Source organism: Cupressus sempervirens, chromosome 10 (assembly GCF_028749045.1).
Source record: "Cupressus sempervirens isolate cs-2001-9-10 chromosome 10, ASM2874904v1, whole genome shotgun sequence".
Taxonomy (NCBI): Eukaryota; Viridiplantae; Streptophyta; class Pinopsida; order Cupressales; family Cupressaceae; genus Cupressus; species Cupressus sempervirens.
The window spans coordinates 424,470,900-424,481,794 of NC_143127.1; positions in this window are offsets into that span (position 1 = coordinate 424,470,900).

The following is a 10,895-nucleotide window of genomic DNA, read 5'->3' on the forward strand; positions in this document are numbered from 1 at the left end:
TTGTAAGGTAATGATCTTATTAATAGCTTGAATTGTTATCACGTGTCACGAAATTGGATGAAACACTTGATGACAAATGCATCAAGATTGACTACATTAAGTTGAAGTCCTGGATTGTGTTGGATATCTTGATATTAGTGTTATCATTCGATCTAGCTCCCAACTAGTTTGGAATTGTGATAATGGTTATACCATAATTGTGGTGGATTGAAAACTTCATTATCTTCACCATCTAAATTTGATACTATCACATTCCTAAGTTGAATGATTTCAATCCTCTTTCTTCTAAGAGAGAGGGCTAAGATTATAGTCTCTTTCCAATTGAAGTTTTAGATTATTACTATAGTTATACATATATGAAATTGAGAAAAAAAAAAAAAAAAAAAAAAAAAAATATATATATATATATATATATACATTTACATATACATATACATATACATATACATATACATATACATCTACATCTACATCTACATCTACATATACATATACATATATAATGATTAGTTAATTATGATGGAATCACATCATTCTGAATGTTTAGGACTAGTTGATAGTTATAGATCGGTGCTTATATAATTATACTAAGTCAAGCCCACGGAGGGCCATGACTCTCCATGGCATATGTCATGAGAGAGTTATGTCCCTTCGTAGACATTGACTCTTTGTGAATGTATATATTCCAAATGCTATTCGATGACTGAGATAATCAACATCAATAACAAGGCATAAAGACTACTGCAGTCACCCGATACAAGACATCACCATTAGTCACATAGTCTGATATGGACATTGAACATTATAGATTAACTGTAATAAATATAAATATAAAATCATTCAAGTCTGAGATAAATAAGTACAATGATCTTTGTCTATAAAGATCTAATATCCTTTACATCTCATGCTTGAGTGGGAGTAATGACAGATGAGGGTAAGTTGAAGGTTGAGAAGTTTAATGGGTAGAACATCTTTATCAAAAGGATTTATGGCAACCATTGGGAGAAAATTTGAGAAAGAACTAGATATGTCAGATTGAGGACTGAGATGTTTTCGACAACAAATAAATTGGAAGTATTTTTTTTATGCTTGGCACAATCAGTGGAATTTAATAATACAAAAGAGAAGACTACTAAAGAGTTGATGAAAACCCTAGACAACTTGTATGAAAATCCTTTTACTTCAAACAAGGTATTTCTCATGAAGCATTTATTTAATATGAAGATGGTAGAAGGTGGGTCTATTGTTAATCATTCAAATGAGTTTAGTATAGTTACCAATGAGTTATCTTCTATAAATGCCAATTTTGATGAGAAAAATTAGGGCTCTCCTAATTATGTGTTTTTTTCTTGGAAGTTGAAATGGATTGGTAATGACTAATAGTAACCCTATTTCTGATTCAAATACCCTAAAATTTAATGATGTTGTTGGTGTTATTCTAAGTGAGAATTTTTTTAGAAAAAACTCAAGTGAATCTACATTAGGTAGTATTTTGAATGCAAAAAGTAGGGGCAGATCAAAATAGAGGAAATAATTCTGTAGATAATGGGAAATAAAAAGGAAAATCAAAGTGAAAGAGGTTTCAATCTAGAGTACCAAGAGATTGTTGATACTATGGGAAACCAAGTCATAAGAAGAAAGATTATTGGACTCAAAAGAATAATGAAGGAGATAAGCAAGAAGGAAATAAGGAGGCAAAAATGGTAAGTAATAAATATGAAGAGGATACTTTTCTTCTTTCCCTAGAAAATGCAGATGATTCATGATTTTTAGATTCATGGATTTCATTCCATGCCACACCCCATAGAGGTTATTTTATTGATTATGTCCAAGGGGATTTTGGGCTAGTCTATTTGGGAGATAATGAACACTGTCAGATTGATGGAAAGGGAAGTATTAAATATTACTTTTTGCAAAATGAGAATCACTAGCTACAACAAGAGGTAAGGCATGTTTCAAGGTCAAGTAGGAATTTAATCTCAACAAGGTAACTACATGATGAAGGTTGCACGATTAATTTTTAAGATACAAATTAGAAGGTGTCAAAAGGTTCCTTAGTAGTAGTAAAATGTGTGAAAGTAGGCACCTTATATCTTTGTACATGTCATACTTATATTCCTTCTACTTTAATTGTTTAAGAGGAAAAACAATGTTTTGGAATAGTTGGTGCAATTAAGCAGGAAGAACATCAAACAATTGTTGTAGATTCTGAAAGAATACTGTGGCACAATTGGCTTGGGCACATAAGTGAAAAATGCATGAAATTACTTCATTCAAAGAAAGTTTTACCTAGTCTAAAATGTGTTAATATGAATTTCTGTGAAAGTTGTGTGTATGGAAGAAAAATAATTTTTTCTAAAGAGTGGGGAGGAAAATAAAATTGAGAAATTAGAGCTTGTACATACAAATGATGGGGACCTATCCAATAATCTTCCCTCGGTGGTTCTTTGAATTATGTTATATTGATGATGCAACTACAAAATTTTGGATTTATTTCCTTAGCTAGAAATCTGATGTATTTGAAACTTTAAAAATGAAAAAGCTTGGTTGAGAATGAGACTGGTGAAATGGTAAAATGTCTCAAATCTAATAATGGTGGTGAGTATTGCAACACATTGTTCCACTAATGGTATTCATAGATAGAAAATTGTTCCAATGACTCCACAAGAAAATAGAGCAGTTGAATGTATGAACATGACAATAATGGAGAATGCAAGGAGTATGTGGTTGCATATTAGGGTGCCCTCAAACATGTGGGAAGAGGTTTTAAATATTGTTATTTTTTTAGTTAATAGAGTTCCCCCTACTCCTTTGAGTTGTGGTATTCTATAGGAAGCATGCATAGACAAGAAAGTGAGTTATTCTTTTATCAGAACCTTCAGTTGTGAAGCTTTTGCACATCTAGATTCTAAAAATAGGACCAAGCTAGAATCTAAGTCAAAGAAATGTATATTTTTTGGATATATCATTGATGAATGTGGATATAGACTTTGAGATTTTGAAAATCATAAAATTGTAAAAAATAGAGATGATACATTCAATAAAAAAGTAGTGTTAAAAGATTTGTTGTAGTAACATGAGAAGAAATAAAATGATTATGTAGTACTAAATGATAATCCAAAAGATTATGTTCTAGTGGTCCCTCATGATCTACACCAACAATAATAAAAATAAAATACCACAAACCCGAATGAATGTTGGAAGGTCAACAAGGCTAAGTAATCTTTGAGAAAGATTCTCTCCCTCTTTGTACTATATTTTAGCATCAAATGTTGATGAACCATAAGGATATGATCAATCTATTAAGGTGAATACAAAGATTCAATGAGAGTCTGCAATGACAGAAGAAATGAAATCCTTGTTGAGAAATTATACTTGGGCATTATGTAAGTTATTTGTAGGTAAAATGGATTTACAATATAAATGGGTTTAGAGGTTGAAAGAGGAGGATAGAGACAAGAAAAGATTTAAAGTCAGGTTAGATGTAAAAGGATTTGTACAAAAAATAACATTGATTTTGATGAGATATTTTCTCCAATTGCTAAAATGACTTTAATTCTCATTGTTTTAAATGTTGTGGCTACTAATGATTTGCATTTGAAACAACTTGATGTAAAAACAACTTTTCTCCTTAACGATTTAGATCTCAGACATATATATGGAAAAACCACAGGGATTTGAGGGAAAAGGTAAGGAGAATTTAGTGTACAAATTGATTTAATTTTTATGTGGCTTGAAGTAAGAACCTCGACAATGATACATTAAATTTGATAGTTTTATGACTGAGCATGAATATTATCAGTGTCATTCAAACCATTGTGTTTATCTTAAAAGGTTGCACATGATAACTACATTATTTGATGTTTATATGTTCATAATGTGCTTTCCATGGGGTCTAACATGGATCACATTAAGGGGTTGAAACAACAATTTGCAAATTCTTTTGCAATGCAGGATTTGGGGCAACAAAATAAATTCTAGGTACAAAAATTGTAGAGACTAGAAGAACAAGAAATTGACTCTATCTTAAGTTGATTATGTTGAAAAGGTGTTGCATAGATTTTATACGGTGAATGCAAAAGCTATCAATGTCACACCTTTGCCTAGTCATTTGAAATTGACTAAAGAGATGTGCCCAAAGACACAGGAAGAGGAGGATAAAATGTCCAAGGTACCTTATGTTTCATAAATATGTAGTTTAATGTATGTTGGTACGTACTAGACCAAAAATTGCACATGCTTTGGGAGCCATTAGTAGGTATATGATTCATCCTAGAATTGAGTATTGGAATGTAGTAAAAGGAATTCTTAGCTACTTTAGAGGTACATCTAGTAAATGTTTACATTTTGAGGGCTCTACTACACATTTAGAAAGCTATGTTGACTTAGATTTGGAAGGGGGGGATTTAAATACCAAGTGGAGTACTACAAGATATGTATATACTATTGGAGGGAAAAAATTGAGTTAGATTTATCAGTTATACAAGTTGAATGCTTTATCCACTATATAGATAGAGTATGTTTTTTCTATAGAGGTATTGAAGGAGGTAATATGGCTTCAATATTTCATGGAAGTGTTGGGACATTCATAGACAAATAATTATCTATATACAGATAGCCCGAGTGTTATTCATCCTACCAATAAATTTACTTTATATTCAAGACAAAACAAATATAGTTGTAGTACCATTTCATTCAGTCAATTTTAGATGATGGACAATTAAAGCTCAAAAATATCTATACATATAATAATCCAACAAATATGTTTACAAAGATGGTTCCAGGAGAGAAGTTGAACTCCTCTTCAGCTTCAATTGGTCTTCTAGATTGAAAATAATACAAGGAACACAAAGTCCAAGGAGTGCCAACCTAGTGGGAGATTCAAGAGTAGTAGTGTGGCTATAGGATCAATCTCCAAGTGGGAGATTGTTCATCCATAGTGATTGATCATGAAAGTATTGTGCACTTTTTGTAAGGTGTGGGATTCAAGGCATCAACCCAAATTTTTTTTTTGGGTTAACTCGTCAAGCATTTTTCAGTTAACTTGTCAACCATTTCCTTACATTGACTTGTCAAGTATGTTCAGGGTTAACTTGTTAATACACCATAAGTCATGTAATATTGGCTTAGGGTTAGGGGTTTCAAAAGAGAATATATAGCTCCTTGCGACAATATTGAGTTGTAAGGGAGATTGAAGATTGTAACAAGTTAGAGTTACTAGATAATAATATTGGACACACACTTTATTTGGTGGATGTAGCCCTAGATTGGGTGAACTATGCTAAGTCTTTGTGTCTCATGTTCTATTTTTGTATTCTTTATTCCTATGTGTTATTGATTATATTTGCGTGTAATTGTTATTTTCTATTTCAGTAATCCTAATGAAATCTTCATTGAACATCAGGGGTCCATGTACTTTCTCTCTTTACTAGAATCGGTTGTACAAAAGTTGCTTTGCTTCATTTCAATATACCACTCAATTATGTGGTTATCCAATTGATGAAAAGCAACCTTTATACCCGACTTCAATATTGAAGAGAAATGACATTGATATCCTTTGGATAAGGATGCTTCACAACCAAAAGATGGTATCCACCATTTCTGTCTAAAAAGAATTTCCAAGGTATTGTATAAACTTTATCCTATGATCTATGAAGGTGAATTGTAATGCTTCATGAGATGTCGGGTATGCATTATGATGTATGTATGAAATTACAAATGGAAGGATACCATCTTTCAGCCTTGAAGCATATTCATCCAATGTTAGGGATCCATGTGCTTTCTCTCTTTACTCAAATTGGATGTGCAGAAGTTGGTCTTCTTCATTTGAATATACTACTCAATTATGTGGTGTACCCAATTGATGTAAAGCAACTTCTCCACCCAAATCGATTGAAGAGAAATGACACTAATCTCCTTTGGATAAGGATGCTTCACAAGCGAAAGATGGTATCCTATCATTTATCCCCAAAATGCATTTCCAAGGTATCATATAAGCTATATCATGTGATCTATGAAGGTGAGTTGTAACTCTTCATGAGATGTTAGACATGTGTTATCCTAGACATATGGGATGGCTTATGTGTTGGATGTATTATGAGATTCCATGAGCCTAGGAGTGACTCATGTCGATAGTCTCATATACAGATGAACACTATGGATTGAAAGGACATGTCAAGTCATGGAATTTCTTTTTAGGTACAAACAAAAATTACCATATTTTGGTCTTGAAGCATCTTTGTCCAATGTGAGGGATCCATGTGCTTTCTTTATTTACTAGAATTGGGTGTGCAACAGTTGTGTTGCTTCATTTAATGTACCACTTAATTATGTGGTGTATCCAATTGACACAATGCAACCCCTACACCCAACTCAATTGAAGGGAAAGGACATTGATCCCTTTTGGAAGATGTTTCACAATCGAAAGATGGTTTTTGTACCCACAGTTCACTGTCCATAAGATGAGAGACACATTTATTCCCCAGCTCGAGGGCTTGTGAATGAACTTACAAATAGTATTCATTTGATCATTTTATTCCCACATGCAATCACTTGTCCATCTAAAACCAACACCAAATGAAAGCTCATTGAGTTTACTATCAAATACCATAATCTTAGGATTTTTTAATGGTTACTTTGTGAGGTAATACAAACCCTTTGCACATTACCTTAAAACCGTTTAAAGACAATTTTGGTCAAATCCACTCGTTCTTTTATTTTTTATCAGGGTTAAGCCTCAAAACAATTTCTTTAGAGTCTCAACTCACTATTTCTAAACATAAAATCAATACATTACAAGAAATATTTCAAGGCTTCTTAGATCGTTACAATCGTTCATCTTCCTTTCTAACCAACAACAACTAAATTTTGTACAAATGTTACAAAAATTGCATTTTTGCAACATTACAGGTTTGCAACTTTTTGAGTAATATTGCCTTTTCCTCTTCCTTCCCATATAATTTTACATGGACCTTCCAACCATATCCAAATGGATTGGAAATGAAAAATTATAATCTTTTGGCCTTTTCATAGACCCTCACACATGTTTTGATCCTGTTGGCCAAACTTAAAACCTTTAGGACAACATTTACAACTTTGATCCATTACATTACACATTAACCTTCGAATGGTTCCAAATTATTCAAATGTATACATAGACACATTAAAGACCCAAATATGATCTTGAATATCTTGACAGTGTCTGTACAATGGGTGCTCTGCACCGAGGATCAAAACATGTGTGAGGGTCAATACAGAGGCCTAAAATATGTAATTTGTCAAATTTATCCTAGTTTGGCATCATGAAGTCTAAGTATCCTTAAGGGTCTAGAAAGAACATAAAATGGAAATTTGCTTAAAAGGTGTAAAAGTACAATGTTGCAAAAATGATTTTTTTGCAACATTTGCACCAAATAATGTTATGGTTGGTTCAGGGAGAAGATGAATGCTTGTATTTTCTTTAAGACTTGACACATAAGCACCTAAGGAACAAGCATACCAAGAGGTTTTGAACCATGATAGAGCTATTGTAATCCAAGTAGTTCTAATGTATGCCAATCATTTGACTTACAATATGTAAGGCCATGAGCCATTTTTGTCAAAATTGTGAAAAGTTGCTTAGGTTGTCATAGTAGGCCCTTAATGGTCCTAGGTTGGTCAAATAGGTCAAAGTTACAAAATAACCCATGACAAGGAAAGAAAATTATAAAAGATCTTAAAGTACCTATTTGGATATGTTTAGAAGGTTCACAAAGAGTTCTAAGTCATTAAGTGTCAAAAAAAAGTGCAATATTGTCAAGAAGTTGCAAATGTTGGACAAACTAGTTGTCATTAGCAAGTTGGTTGGTCAAGCCGTTCATAACTATATTGGAGACTATGAGGAGTCTTGTTATGGTTGAGGAAGAGAGAAGAAGCTAGTTTGAGGTGTGCATTAACAAATATCAGAGAAACCTCTAATTGTGAAAAGGAGTTTCCTATAGGAAATAAGCAAGACAATAAGGTGTTTGGAAGAATCTATGTGATGTAAAGCTTGTAGTTGAAGGGGAAAAGATTCTTTATATGTCTGGAAAAAATGTATGGTAATAACCTAAGTTTTGGGAAATAAAAGTAAGATTACTCGTCAATTTGTTCCTAATTGTTCCATGCATAGTCAGGCCAGTTCTCTATTTCAATGCATTTTTCTTATGATAACGGATTGAACATCAATTGAATCTTATTTGACAGTAAAGAGGAACAATTAACTCCATTCTAAGCCATGTTTTTTCTTTGGTCACAATTTCTAGTAAGATATGAAGCAGCGCTTCAATAGATTCATTTCAAACCCTCAATAACAAAGGTTCTTACAAGGGTTTGTGAATATCTGCTCCCACCTCCTACTGCCCTTGCTGCATCTTCTCCGTTACATATTGACGCACAAACAATTACCATGTTTTTGGTTTTGGTCACATGCCTTATCTGCACAAAATTGTTTTAATTTATTTTTGGTCAAACGAGTTTTATCAACCACATATTTTCCTTTTGGTTGCGCCATTAGTTGATTTTTAAGAATTTTAGCTTGTGCTCGTCATAATTTTGACAACACTATACTTCATCATAATTTTGACAATAAGATCATCTCGCAAATTTGGTGAATGTTGGCAATTTTTTTATTTTAAAAAGAACAATTTGATACAAAATGTCTTGTTCATCGGGAATTGAGGTTGATTGTGTGTCATTTTATGATTTATTTGGGGTTTTTCATTTGTAATCAATTCCATTATCTAACATCTCTTGTTACTTTCATTTTTCCCCCCTCTTTCCTTCTTTATTTTTGCCAATCTATGGCCAATTCCTCTTCAAGATATATGTGTGTCTTTTAAGAACAATCTTTTGGTTCTTAGTATCATGTTCTTGCCTTCTATACTCTTCAAAGTGACCCTTACATGTCCACTCCTATGATCTCTTATCTATTTTTCAGCTCTTTAAGCTTGATGAGAAATTCGAGATCATTTTAGTTAATCTTTAAAGAAATCTCTTGTTAGCTCTTTTGTATTTTCCTCTCCTTATAGTCTTTTAACCCTTTCATGATGATGCTTATTACCCTATTATTCTATCATTTTCTTCGCTTATCTAACTCCTTCCTTGATTTTCTTTGAGTTCACTTGGTGTGTCTATGGTCCTTTCATCACTTGAGCTCAAGGTTCAACTTCTTATTTTGATCTCTTGGTTAACTCCTTGCTTTCCATTGTAAATTAGATCTCCTTTATTTTTGGGTGAATATTCCCTTCTTTCTTTTTTGCCTTTCTTTTTTTACTATATGGGTTTCCTCTAATGCTTTCCTTTTTGCCTTTCTTTTTTAATATTGTCTACAAAATAGAACTCTTTCCATCATTTGTGCTTATGATTTTAATTTTCTTCTCCATAATATCCTTAAAGATTGGAATTTCTAAGGATTTTATCTAAAGGTTTCAAAGTTCTATAGTTATTTTTGAAAGAGGGAACTAAACGAGTCAAAACACCTATAAAAAATACACATCAAATTTCATTGTTAACAAAAATTAAAATCCAAAAGAGAACCAATGAGGCCTTTAGCCAAAAAATTTGAATTGAAGACTTTAAAGGCAATTTCACTAATATGTAATATGTGCTCATGCCATAAGGTTTTTTTTTTAACAAATAAAATTTAAATTTCTTAGTTTTAGGTAATGTCAAAATTATTAGATTCATTGACAACTTTAGATCCTTCCTACTTGAAATTGTAATGTTTGTTTTTCCAATGCCCTGGTTTTTGCCCCAAAATTACAATTCCAAGTAAGGAAGGAACTTGAGGAGAGTTAGCAAAAATTTACCACTTTCCAAATAAGATAGATCTTAGTTGAGACCCCATAATTATATTAGGTAATCATTAAAAAATACTCAACCAAACATATCTTTCCTACTAGGGTTAGAAACATTAACTCACACATATGATAGCATTAACTTCATTGATGGAGTTCCTTGGAAAGTCATATAAGGTGTCTTTAACTTATTCCCTTCCATCAAGTCAAAGAGTCATCATTTGGGCTCCAAGCCTTACTCGGGTAGAACTTAGGTGCTACTTGCATTCCTTACATGTATTTCATCATAAGTGCATGGTGAATTTCCTTAAATATTTCCCATACAATCCATCTCTATTATGAATTACCATGGGAGATCATACTAGGCGCCTCAAGCATATCCATCAAGCCCAAGAAGATGAAATACCACTTTCATGTACACATAGAATACCCTTAATGTGTAACACCTCGCCAAGGGATCCAAAAGAACTAACCTAATGTTTTACTAAGTTTGCCAAACATTTTTTTAAAAAGAATAGCATGTACAACAATCATAAAGTAGTGGAAGCAATAACATACAATCATCCATAAGCAAACATAACATATTACATTCCTTAAGGATCCCAAGATGTTGAATCACATTTAAATTTAAATAATACCAAGTCCAATAAATAACACATCTACATAAAATAATAACTACAAGTCTAATCCATTTAAATAATATACATTTGTTTTGAATGCCACTTGGCAATAAAATTCAGAATGCACAATCATCTATTGTACATGTCACAGGGTATGAAAGGCTGAGAGAATATACATTTATAAAAATAGATTACATCATCCCTTTCGGATCCATGAAACAAGGTGCAATACAATAAGTACTAGCACTTGCACCCGAAGGAGCAAGGGGTACATTGATAGCGACAAAAGGTAATGATTGTCCATGCATATTTCTTTGTTTAGTAAAATTTAAAAGATTATGACCATTTGTAATAATACCCAAAGAATGGTAGCCATTTAAGGTGCTCATTGCTTAAAAGATTAGGAAGCAACATTCTAAGTAAGTTTTTGTTGTTTTATAAGATTATGTAACTATCGTGA